Source organism: Lemur catta, chromosome 16 (genome assembly GCF_020740605.2).
Source record: "Lemur catta isolate mLemCat1 chromosome 16, mLemCat1.pri, whole genome shotgun sequence".
NCBI classification, from domain to species: Eukaryota; Metazoa; Chordata; class Mammalia; order Primates; family Lemuridae; genus Lemur; species Lemur catta.
Genome location: NC_059143.1, coordinates 51,223,220 through 51,237,628, shown reverse-complemented (window position 1 = coordinate 51,237,628; position 14,409 = coordinate 51,223,220).

Genomic DNA, 14,409 nt, shown 5'->3' with positions numbered 1-14,409 from the left:
CTGAAATATTTTAGGATAAAGAGATGGAATAGATTTGTTATACTCTGCCTTTAGGGAACAAAACCTACAATAATCACCAAGGGACTAACTTTACTGTCCCAAATATGCCACCTGAAATATCATCTGAGGCTACATTTCCAAAGTATGTGGCAAAAATTGCAAAGTATGTCAGACACTGTCAGTGAAGATGATGAGAGAAAATCATAAGTAGACTTATCTGGATCCAAAAACACTATAAGCTTCAACCTTAGCATCAATTTTAACATCATAAGGGTGATATTTTCAAATCAACTTGTGATTTCTTGATTCATAAATATTTATAGAGTTACTACTATGGGCTATTTTCAGTTTTAAATACTCCAAATGCAAGAATGAAGGAAACAAAATTCATATTGTCACGGAAGTTAGGCCTATGGCATACAACCACATTAACAGTCAGAAAATTGAATGAGAGTAATCAAGGGAATTAATAGAAATAGAAAAAAAAAGTGGTCTAAGCCTTAGACTCTAAGGTTCCTGGCCTATTCCATCTCTTAGAGATAAAGAGTTATAAACACTCCAGACTACTTGATACTTTAAGTGCTTTCCTAGCCATTGCTGCCACTAAGGAAACTAGTGCATGAAAAAGAACAGTATGGGTAATATCTTGCAAAATTCTTACATCTCCTAAATCTTTTACATTATCTTCACATCTGTGCTGTCACCAATATGAACTTCACAGACTACTAATGGCTTAAGCTGGTCATATACTACGAGAATCTTGTTATGTACCTGTGGTTTACTCAAATCTGTCCTCTACATAACTTACCAAAAATCTTGAAAGATGTAATAGTTTACTCCACTAACGTGTTCAAGTGGAAAAATTAAATTAGCAATAATATTTTTAGGAATTCTAAAATAGAATAGTAAGAATTTTCTAAATAAAAGAGAGAGAGAGTTGCAAAAAGAGACCACTGTCATACTTGAATAAAGACATATTGGCTGGGTGCAGTGGCTCACACCTATAATCCTGGTACTCTGGGAGGCCAAGGTGGGTGGATTGCTTGAGTTCAGGAGTTTGAGACCAGCCTGAGCAAGAGCGAGACCCAATCTCTACTGAAAATCGAAAAATTAGCCAGGCATTGTGGCCCATGCCTATAGTCTCAGCTACTTGAGAGGCTGAGGGAGGAGGACCACTTGAGCCCAGGAGTCTGAGGTTGCTGTGAGCTAGGCTGATGTCACAGCACTCTATCCAAGGCAACAGAGTGAGACTCTGTATCAAATAAATAAATACATACATATTAAAAAATTCTTAAATAAAAATGAGAATATAATATTTTGCTTATAAAAACTTCATTGTACAAAACAATGTGTGGGATCATTTTGATGTAAATGTACCAAAATATTATTAAATGCTATTTTGAATTGTTGATTTTTAGACAGTTACATGGTTGATTAACATATTTCTCTTATATTTTGTATTAAAAATTCAAAATGAGCACACATTATCTTCACAATAAAAGTACTTGCTACATAATTTTTTAAAAGAACATAGTCTTTAAAATATACATTTAGCAATTAAACATTGAGTGTGTCTATTTGCCAGACATTCTTTATTCAGAACTAAAGAGGGAAGTAATAAGCTATGTTTTCTGCCCTGTGGAGGCTTACATCCTAATCAAAGACACAAGTAACATAGTACAACATTCGGGGAAACAATTATAATAACAGCACACAGAGAACTCAGTGGATTCCAGGGGAAGGGCATGGAGCTGACCCCATCTTGTAGGACTCATCCCTTCCCTCACCCCACGCCTCAGCCGCACTCATGCTTCCTCCCTCCCTCCATCCCCACTGTGGTTACATCTCAGGCTTTGACAGTGGCTGCTCTTTCTCAAATGCCTTCTTCTGGTCCTTTTCACTCTGGCATTTTCACCCTCAGATTGCATCCCAGAATAAATACTGCTTTATTAAATCAATGACACTCGTTTAAATATTGCTACATTCCCCAGAGATGTCCCCTGTCATCCTGTGCTTCATTAAAAACATATGTTTGTAAACTACTGAACTTGATGTGAAGATTGAGAAATATGTCATACTTCAAAAAAACTTAACAAAAAGTATCTATGAGGTAATAGTGCCATTTTTTTTCTATTTTTAAGCTAAACTATTTTAATCATGAAACATAACCTGCTGAGTAGATTATCTTATTTATTTTGCTTTTTAAGAGTGAAAGAATATTAGTGTTTCACACATAACAAGAAAGACTATTAAATGAAAAGACATTTGTAAATAATGATTTATTTAAAATTTTAAATCAAAGTGAAAATATCCAAAAGTTGGATAGTAAGCACTTTATCTGGAAGTTATTTTCCAGATTGCATGTCAAATATTCTTAGCACAAGTATATTACTGCTAACAATCATGTTTAGTTCTTTCTTCTGTGTTGTGGCTTGTTCTGCCCCTTAATGCTAGAACACTTTGCCATCATCTAACTAGAATTCTGGTTGGCCATCACCTCAACATCGATCTATGCTCACAACTCACAGAGCACTCTGTTTACACATCCATCTTTGCATTTGCCATATGATATTTTAATTCCATGTTTTTATACCTCCACAAGGAATATATATATTATACATTTGTATATATAAAATAAATGTGTATGTGTATATACACACACACACACACACACACACACACACACACACACACACACACACATATTTGCCAGCTCATCTGTTATGGTAAAGGTTAAAAAAGTGAAAATGAATCTCAATTGAAAACAATCTAAAGTTAATATTAACTTAATTTCAATACTCTATAGAAATTTGCTTCAATATATGTCCTGCCTTCCCTCCTTTAGATTATCATTATACAAATTACACCCTTATACGAGTAAAAAAGCCTATGAACAAAGTTTCATAATTATTAATAAGAAGATAACAAAACAAAATATTACAAACAAAATACTTTCATAGTGTCTTTCACAACACCTGTAGTTATCTTTGCCGGTGGTCTTCATTCTTCATGTAGTTTTTTTTTTTTTTGAATTTCAGGACATTATGAGGTTACAAACGTTTTGGTTACATTTTAAGTCTTTGCTTCACCCAAGTGAGGTTTAGAGGCTTGCCATTCCCCTCTACAATGCACACCATGAACATTAGTTGTGAGTTTGCCCTTCCCCACCACCCTAATCCCTGGAGAATATCACTACTGTGTGAGCACCATAGTGTTGATCAGTTAGTGCCAATTTGACGGGGGTACATGTGGAGGCTATTCCTCCGATCTTGTGATACCTCACTGCGGATAATGGGCTCAAGCTCAATCCAGAAAAATATAAGAGGTGCTAGATCACTGTCGTTTCTTATAATTGAGTAATATTCCATTGTATACACACACCAAATTTTAATAATCCACTCATGAATTGACGGGCACTTGGGTTGTTTCCATATCCTTGCAATAGTGAATTGTGCTGCCATGAACATTCGGGTGCAGATGTCTTCATTATAGAATGTCTTTTGCTCTGTTGGGTAGATGCCTAATAGTGCTATTGCTGGATCAAACGGTATTTCTATATTTAACTCTTTGAGGTATCTCCAAATTCTTTTCTACAGAGGTTGCACCAATTTGCAGTCCCACCAGCAGTGTAAGAGTGTTCTCTTCTCTCCACATCCTCTCCAGCATTTGTTGTTTTGGGATTTTTTGATAGAAGCCAATCTCACTGGGGTTAGGTGATATCTCATAGCAGTTTTGATTTACATTTCTCTAATGATTAGAGATGTTGAGTATTTTTTTACATGTTTGCCGTCTTCATGTAGTTTTAAGTTACCTTCTGGTGTCCTTTCATCTTAGGTTGAAATTTTAGTATTTCTTGTGAGGAACATCAGCCTCACTAGTTAATGGAAACTGTTAGGATGTGCTGCAGTACCAGAGCTCTACTTGAGAGTGATCTCTGTCTGGTTTTTGTACATTTTCTTTGTTGCAATTCTTCCTTGAGAATAAAAAATTGTATATGCCTTTTGTATGATAACTTTAGGTTTGAAATATAAAATTAAAATCTACCCTTCTCCATTCCTGATTACAATATTGCAAAGTGCTGACAGAGAATAAATAGTGGAAAAGTACACTGTGATCCTAATTCTTTTAAGTAATTTTTCAGCAATGCATTTGTTCACTCATGTTCTCACTGGTTTGTTCATTCACTTATTCACTGAGTTTGATTGTGCCTAACTTTTGCCTTAAAAACTTTCTTGATGCATGACTGATATTAATCATATCAGAAATATTCTCCCCCTGTGCTAAACTTCAGGATATTAGTGTGCAGTAGCCTAGTGGAGTTATTATTGAGACGTTATTCCATGGCTTGAAGATGAGTTTGGGGCCTTCCATAAATTTGAATTATTCCCTATTTTGACGGCCTAATCGGAGTTTTGTTGCAGCTGCTGTTCCTATTTGTTATTACACCCAGCCGTTAATTATAAATGATGTTAAAACATTCAGGCATTCTGATTGCTAATTTGGCTAAATATTACCTGTCTTATAAATCTAAGTAATAGGTGTCATGTGGACTCAAATGGGTTCTAAAACAGATGGTTACACTAAAACATACATGGATGTGCTTATAGGGGAAGTGTAGGAATGAAAATGAGCATTGTACTAAAATGCTTACCTTTCTCACTAACAGTAGCAAATAAAGCAAATAGATTTTTTTTATATTTGTTCTTTTAGTAGGCCATCAATTGCATTGATCTAAATTAATGCCATTTGCTTCTTGTAAAATCTGCACAAGTTAATGTTAAAAATATCATACCACAGGAGGACAATAATTAAACTATAAAAATATTTGCATTTGATTAAAATAGAATATAGATCCCCAAGCACATATCATTTGACAAATATATTTCAGTGAAGATAATTTGCCAAATAGATTGCAGAGAAATTTGATTTAATTTGAGAGAGGATTCTGAATATGGATAAGTATCTCTTCAGATCTTGGGCACCATGCACTGTTTGAAGAGGGTGACTGAAAGTCTTGTGAACAACCCAGTGAGTGAAGTATCTTTACTTCATCCTATAAGGAAATTGAGTAGACAGGGAGGCCGAGGGAAAATATAAAATATCTTCAAGATTTCATTTACACAACATATAGCATACAGTAAGAAACTGTTGAAGGAAAAAGACAGACACATCATCATTATAATTACACATCTATCATTCCAGATTTATCACTACATTGAAAGAAAGAAACAAACAATAACAACAACAACAAAACCATCTCTGGGCTGGGGCTTCTAAGAAGGAAAGAAGGAAAAAAAAAAAAAGCTATGTGATTGGCTTTGTAGGCAGTGAGCTAAATTTAGTAAAATAAATAAAATAACTAGATGTGGCTATAAACCAGGAACTGCAGACTTTGCTATGAGTCCTGCTGACCACTGGCGTGGGCACACGGGTATGCAGACAATGAAGGCAGAGGGTTCATAGAGGGCATGAAAGACGCAGGTAGTGTAATTTCAAAGACAGCATTTTAAACTCAAATTTTAAATTTACTCAGATTTTCCCAGCATACAGCACAGGTACCTTCACCCGACTTGCTCACAACAGCATGCGATTCCCCAGAACACACACAAATTTAATCAGAGTAGACCCAGGTAGAAGTTTCCTATGACAAAGTAAAATAATGAAAGCAAAAATCTTAGGTTACTACCAAAAATGGAGGAAAAATATATCAAGAAGAATGCATATTACAGATATAGTTCAGAGGACATACTCAGGAAAATAGGAATTATTTTCAGATACATATTTTTTACACTCTAAAGATATTTTAAAATTTGGACGACTTGGAAAAAATATGACACCAAAAATTGAGTGATGTTTATTTAAATACTTCTCTATAGTCTTAACATGTTTAGATATGAGATGATTTGAAATAAACAACATAAAATAAATAACTACAAAGATGCAATAATTATACATACACTTTTTGAGATTTAATAGTAGCTGAAACTTTGCTACCTTCATGCCTATGGAACATTAAAATATTTTTTTCTAAATTGGAATTATTAGGAAAAGAAGACATAATGTGTGTTGGAAGCTTAACACAGTATTACCTATCTTTACCACTATTGCATTTATGGTTGCTATTTGTATTATCATACAATATTATAAAATAAACATATTTTAATAATAATATATTTACTACTAATAAATATTTTGTGCATTTATTCATCATATATTATTTGTTATTATTTATCATATTTATTTAGTATATGTTTATTTTGTATAATATAGTTATTAAATATCTTCTGTAGACAAACATATGATGAGATGTAAGTAATAAGCTTCTTTTTTCTCCCCTTAAAAAAAAAAATATTTATTTTCTATGCTAGGTACCGAAATAACCTTCAACAACAAGAAAAAGAAAGAGAGATGACAGACAATGGGAGGACCACCTGGCTTCCCTTAGGGGTTCAGTTCCAGGTTCTAGTCTATTTTTGAGACTAAGGTTTTCTTTATCTCTTCCCACAGGTTTTGTGAGAAATCCTTGTAACCATAAAATAATCCCCCCCTTTTGCTCAATATATATTTGAATGGATTCCTGTTACTGAAGTACTGGGCTTCTATATATGAACCTAGGTGGTGTAATCCAGTCTTGTTTAATAAATCCTTGACTTACCCCTTATCAGTTCAAATACTGCCATCCCTATCTGCTTTCTTCTGTCCTCCTTGGCTTCTGATAGGTTGTATGTTATAATTTCTCATATTATCCTCTATGTTTCTTAAGGGTTTTTTGTTGTTTGTTTTCATTATATCTCTTCTCTCTGTCAGCTACTTTAAGAAAATTATTCAAATTTCTATCTTGTAATTCACTAATTTCCCATTCAGCGTTTCCTAGCCTACTGTTTAATCCATTTATTCAGTCTTAAATTTGAAGACAATCTATTATCATGATGTCATTTGATAAAATAGTATACAGTTGGAAAAAATGAAAGCTACATATACAACATATTTTATGTATGTCATGCAGTGACATATATAAACAGGTAAAATGTTCATAATATGTGTATTCAAATTCAAACATAGACATATGTATGTATCTGTGCAAGATTTTTAACCAAAAGCTAAAAGCAGTTATCAGATAAATTTCATACTATGATCTTATTTGTGCAAAATAAATTAAAGTTTATTTACAATGAAAATTATTTATTGAATAATAACTCTCTATTAGTATACAGCAGTTAACAAAGTAGGCAAAATCAAGCCTGAATTTTAAGTTTGAGGGTGAAAATTGACATCAAATATAAACTAATAAAAATGTATGATGTTTATAAGTACACTGCAGAAAAATAAAGCATTGTAATGGAAACAGGAAGTATTGGATGTGCTTTCAAATTGAATATTAATTTTGAGTGTTCAAAATAGTTTTTTTTTAATACTGTGTCATTAGAGAGGAATCATTTCATCACCCTTTATTCTCTTGCTGCTTGGAACTTTCGTAAGCTCTATTTTCATCCTTCTAGCTTTCTTTTAAATTTATTTTAGCTGAAGTTTAATAGTATTGTTGTTTTCTTGGTTGTTATCTGAGTTTAGATCCTGAGCATAACTTTTTTTCACATTTTCATAGAACACTTAAGTAAAGAGATTAAAGTCACAGACATTACTCACTATAGATGATGTAGAATATTAAGGAAGGTTCATATTTAATTAGTGTTGATATCTGAATATTAATATTTAATATTCTGGTAACTTTATATCTAATAATTGAGGTTATTTGGGAAAGTTTTAAACGTTTTAATTATAGATTCTATAAGCTCAAAAAGTATTTATGAAGAGTTGGAGGCCTGCCTAACTTATATTTTCCCTTTTTTAAAAAATTAGCTATCCACTTCACAAACCAATTCAACTCTGGGTATAAAATGGCTGTTTGGGAGCCCAAAGATCATAATAGTCACTTAAAGACGGTTCATTGTCTTGCCAGGAGGTGGCGCATGAATGTCCTTGAGTCTTGATTTTGGCCAAGAAAAGGAGTTTGTCTACATGGTGGGATGCTGGAAGTTTTTTTCTTGTGCTTTTGGTTTCCACTATTTTTAGCACAACAAACTTTTATTTTTTCCTAAGAACTTCATCATGGAGATAACTGTCTCCTAAACTTTCTATGGAATTTAGGCTTAGGAATTAATGTCTGGAAACTTGTATCTGAATGAGGACTAGGACATACAATACTCAAGTAAGAGCCAGAGGAAGGATGGAGGAATCACAAAGGGCTTCATGAAGTAATATATTACACTTGGTCTTTTATTTCCCTTTGGACATCTTTTCACTTGAGATAATAGATTTTTCTTATGCAACATTCCTGTTCAGAAAGGTATTCAGTTATTTGAAGCTCTAAGTGATACAATTTGGTTATGTTTTTCACCAAGAAACACGATTTCTTCCATGTGTCATTGCTGTTATGACAAAACACAATAAAATATTATTTTATCCTTCTAATAGTGAAATTGAACAAAATATTTCTCACCACACAAAAAAAATTTGAGGTAATGGATATATTAATTAGCTTGATTTAATTATTCTCCATTGTATATCTCTATCATAAATACCCCATGAATATATAATTTGTCAATTCAAAATAATAAGTAAATTTTAAAATATTATTGATTTCTCTCAGAATATTTCTATCTGTGCAGGAGTAACTTTAACTAAAAGCAAATAAAAGGTAAGATATTTCTTTTGTGGTCAAAACTTACTTATGAGATTTCTGTTTAGTTACAAAGCATTCCAAAATGGTTTCTTTTTTGTTGTTGTTGTCTTTCACTTTTAATGTGGCTACTACAGAGCAATCAAAAGAATTTTCTTGCTTTTTCTTCTTCTTGGGAACAGTGTTTAGGTGCGAAGGGTCACTTGCTGGTCAAAGGAAAAAGTAACTTTAGTTATAGGCTTCAGAAGTTGCAGACTCTCATTGAAAGCTTTTCCGGTAGAGTCTAAATGGCCTCAGAGCATGCAATTTGCCAGTGATTCCACAGTACAAAAGAGAAAAAGGTACTTCAAATATTATGTGTGCTGTGGTATATTTGGTGGGAAATATATCAGACATTAAGTTAGTCTTATTCTTCTTGAAATATAAGATTTCCTGTTTTTAAAAGCAATAAGGTATTTCAACATTTGTAACAAATATTGCATTTCTGGCATTAAAAAAAGCCACTCATTCTTTTGGGAAAGAAAAGGTATAATTATTATCTAGGAAATTCATTGCCTATCATGTCTTACTGTTTAAATAAAATGAAAAGTCAATAATGTAGAAATCCAAAGCACAATGAAGAAGAGTTTAACAGCACACCCTCTTCATCAAGAAATGAAAAGAGATTTGAATTATGATGTTGAATATGACAAGTCATAAATTCAGGGAAAATTTGCAATGTTTCATTAACTTTAGTGAAGATTCTCTTTAGGAAAACTAAACTGTTCTGAAAATACTTCTCTTGTTCATTTTAAATAGACTGTACTCAGATATCCTTTTTTCTTGACTTTTTGCTTACGGAAGTCATTTCTCTCTCTATTCTACAATAGAAGAAATAAAAATGTACTGCTATACTCAGATCATGCTTCAGTAAGAAAGTGACATGTGAACAAAAACCTGAAGAAGGTGAGAGAGATAGTTTTATGAATATCGGAGAGAAAAAAATTCAAACTATTAAGAATATCCCATATAAATCTCATATATAATCCTTTAGCAGGGCTGTCCTGAAGTGTCCCAGTAACAGGAAGTGGGCTGTGCTGCTAGTATAGAGAAACAAGAAAGAGAGTCATCTACCTTGTTCTTATCAGTAGATTTGATTAAGGTTCTTTGCAACATTCTACATCTTATAGAAAAGTAAAAGTATGCATTTGTAATTTTAGTAAATATCCTAAGTTATCCTCTTACTGGGGATATAACATAACTGGGGTTTTGTTATATATACACCAGTAATTGCAGGTAGAGCCCCGCTTATGCCAGACCTTATCAACATAAAGTATATTTAAGCTTTGGGTAGTATTTACAGGGCATTGTATTTGAATATTTGTTATTGTAAATGAGTTTGTATTTTTAATGTGCTTTATTAAAATTTGTTGGGTTGTTTTTGGCTGTATGAATTTTTCAATCTTTTCAATTTATTTTAGGTCTTTTTTTGGTATTAATTTCAAAAAATTTCTTAGAAGAAATGTGATTTGATATTAGTTATAAGTACTTTCCAGCTTTTTAATTTTTATTTTGCCTTTCTGGCATTTGTCTATATGCCAGAAGTATTTTTTTTCTAATTTCCAACAAAATAGCAACCCTTCAATATTTTGTGACAGAAAAGGCTTCAAACATTAAAAAAAAAAAAAAAAAACTCAAGCAAAACTCTACCATATTTTGTCCAGCTCTTTGACGTTTTCGTTTTTCATTAAAATGTTTGATTCATTTGTAAGTGTTCCTGTTGTTGTATACTGTGAGGTATAGATTTATATTTACTTTTAGTGAGATGCTTACCCACTTGTGCCACTACCACTTGTTGAAAAAAATATTTTTCCCACACTGATCTGGTGTGGCATCTTGGTGTGGCTTCATTTTTTTAATCCTTCTATCCTTTTTTCTTTTCTGACTGTGTATTTTCAAATATGCTGTCTTCAAGTTCACTAATTCTTACTTCTGCTTGGTCGATTCTGCTGTTGAGAGACTCTGATGTATTTCTCAGTTTGTCTCTTTAATTCTTAACTTCCAGAATTTCTGCTTGATTTTTTAATTATTATTTCAATTTATTTGTTAAGTGTCTGGTAGGCTTTTGAATTCCTTCTCCGTGTTGTCTTGAAGTTCATTGAACTTATTCAGAACATTTTATTTTAAATGACAGGCTTAAATTTATTTTCTAAACAGCTGAAAATTGTTCTCAAATATTTCCTATTATAAATTTGATGCTGTCTTTCCTGATCATCTACTTCTTTATGTTTCACCTACCACAATTTTCCATCATGTGTCTTCATCACTTGGTTAAACTTGTCAGGGGAAAAGTTATCAGTGACCGATTCAGTACAGGACAATTTCACATTCTCAAGGCACTGACACTGTCTATTGCTCCTATCTTCACCCATATCTTCAAAAGTTTCTATGGCATCTTCTTTCACATTGTTTCCTCAAATATATGGACTACATTTTATCTATTGCATTCTCTGCACTGTCTTATACCTAACGTACTTCCATTTTTCTTCTATTTTTATTTTTCTTTCAATACTCTACCCATCCTATTTGATATCATTCTAATAAATGGCATGAGTCATTACTGGTGCATTGTATATCTACATTTCTATGAGCTACAATATTCCTGGTTGACATCTTCACTCATGTTTTTCAGGAAACTCCAACTCAATGGATTTATAAATTAAATTTATTTTATGTTCCCCACATCAAAATTTCTGCTTCTCAACTTTTCTTGATTAACAGTTGACAGTAATGTGTATAGGCCAGAAAAATTTTAGGTATATTTTGACCATTTCTTAATGTTTCAGAAAACATATTCATTTTAATTTTCGTAAGGGTTGTAAGGGATCTGTTGGTGGCTCCCTCCAACCTCCCCCTTATATGGAATGAGAACAGTAGCTGTGGAATTTAATTAGTTTCAGAATGTGACAAAAATTGTTAATTACTCAGAGGGGAAATATCAGTTGGCTTTATATTTTTACATGTGTTGCTATTTTACTTTTATTTCAATCCTTCTGTGCATTTATTCATGCTCCATATAGTTCTGGCTAAGTTAATTCCTGAGAGTCCACATTAAAGATATTATTCATAATAACGATAAACGTGTTACTATTAAATTATATATATACATATTTTTCCACTTTAGAATATCTATAAAACATAAAGTATATACTCAAATTTTAGAGACACATCAAATGTTATATTCTTTTCTCAATTACCTTTCTAATGATATAACCTTTTTTAAAATTTTATAAGATATTTTCAATAATAATATGTATTTTTATTTTTAGCTTTTATGATTAATATATTCTAATAGACAGTTCTAGTGTAATGCATAAAAATATCACTATAAGAACTATTATGCAATGTTTCTAATGTTATTACATAACAATGAATAACCAAGGATACTTTATGATTATTACATATTTTATATATTAATAAAATTCTTGCATACTTCATTTTTAAAACCCATATGTATTGTATTTATATTTTCTTTAGGTAATTAGTGATATGTATTCATATTTTACAAACATTGTATATGATCCTTCTTATACAGTTTGGGAACATTTATTATTTATCATTTTATTATGATTATTCAAATCAAGTTTAAAGGGATCTTAGAATAAGTTTTGCTACTTTAAATATTATTATTTTGAACACTAGAGCAGAGTTTTTAGCTAATGATCCATCCCTTATAAGATACCATTCATCACCCTTTAGCTGCCACACTCTATCACTATAAATCAAGCTTCCTTAAAATGTTACTTATACCAGCTGATAACATTTGCTCAGCTCCCACCTACCATTGTAACCACCCTGATCTGGCTTCAATTACATTATATGCATGATATGTCTCCTGCTGTTATGATTGACCCAAAAAGACTCCATGTATATATTGTCAGTTTCCTACTTGAAATCCCTGCTCAGATTTTTTCAAAAGGACTTTAGATTCCATGTGTCAAAGAGAACAAAAATCTCCTGATCTTTCCCTGAAAGACCTGTATTCCCTTCTACAGAGGGATTAGTACTCTCATCCAAAGTAATATGCAATCTAAAAGTTTAGCGTCATCTTTGAAGGTTTCATTTCTCTCAAATTTCTCAGCAATGTATAGTATTCAGTCTAATAGCAAGTCTTGTTATTGTTAACTCCTAAATATTTCCAAAACATAGCTACTTCTTGTCATTTGTATCACTGTCACTACAATCCATATAACAACACATCTTACCTGGAACACCACAATAACTTCTACAACAATGTGAACATGTCTCATCACACCCAATTCAATTTGTTTATACACTAATGAATGCTGTTCTTTACCAAACTCAAACTAATTATGTCATTATCATATTAAAACAATTAATGTTTTCTCATTATTGTAGTGTAAAAATGAACTCAATAGACTTATAAGTCTATGCAATGTCGTACCAAAATGTATATCTCAATCTCATCTCATATCAGCTGCTTTCATCCTTGCCACCACACTGGACCTCTTTTAATTCTTTAAGTGACCAACTGTGCTCTGCTATAGGTTTCTGTAAAATATCTTATTCATTCCTTTTGGCTTAACTAAAACTTATGCATTTTTCAGATCTCAACTCCAGTGTAACCTAAGAGAAGTTTTACCTCTTCTCTGTAACTAGATTAAATTACTATTTCATAAAAATCATGAAATTTTGGATAATTTCTTTATGGAAGTTGTGGCAATAACAATTTTGAATTTGTGTCATGACTAGACAATATGCTCAATGAGGGCAGAGACTGTGCCTGTTTTGGCTACACGCTACATTCTACAGCACCTATTTGTTGAAAGAATAAATATAAAGATGGCAACAGGTATCCACTTGTAGATTATACTTCAGCCTTTTATTGAATTTTCTATTAACAAAGATCAGCAGTTGCTCAACTATTTCAATTATTGGTGTCCTATAGTAAATGAATGTCATTCGACTTTTACAATGTAACTTTCCACTTTTAATAACTCTACTTTTAAATTTTAGCAGTTTATTTTGATTATTTTATATACTGTATCTGTTTTGATTGTCTCTTATTGCTTTGGCACACTTTCAATTTCTACTTTAGTTTTCTTTAAATGTATTAATCATATTTTATTTACACTGGCTACAATTCAGTGCCTCAGTTATAAAACATACTAAAAGTATTTCTCATAATTTTAATTAGATAAAATTTAAATTATAATTGTATTACAATTAAAAGATGATTCTTTTAGAAAGAAAACACAATATTTATGTGGATGATATGAAGCTCATTTCAAAGTTTTTTTTCTCTTATTTCCCCTATCTTTTTGCTCCTTTGGAATAAAAAAAGTGCCTATTAGATAACAAAGAACCTCACACCAAAAGGAAGATAAAAGATGGAGTTCTTAGCTAAGAATAATTTAGAAGGATTTAAATTATTGATCTAGATTACTTATTATAAATAAACTTAGAATTTATAAATTGATGGGGCACAATTAGCTGGATAGTGGAAGTTGGTCACCTGTTTTGCTCACGTTGCCTGTCTGATTAAATATAAAAATTAAGCCCCAAGTATAAGTGGCTCCCTAAAATTGACACATATTACATTAGTGCCCATCTGTTACTGCAAACCCAAACATGTCACATTGCATGGGTAGGGGCTTACAGGGAGAACATTAGGGTTCTAAGTGTGATGGATACAAGGTTTCTCTAGAGAAGCCTAAAGAATGATGCCTCTG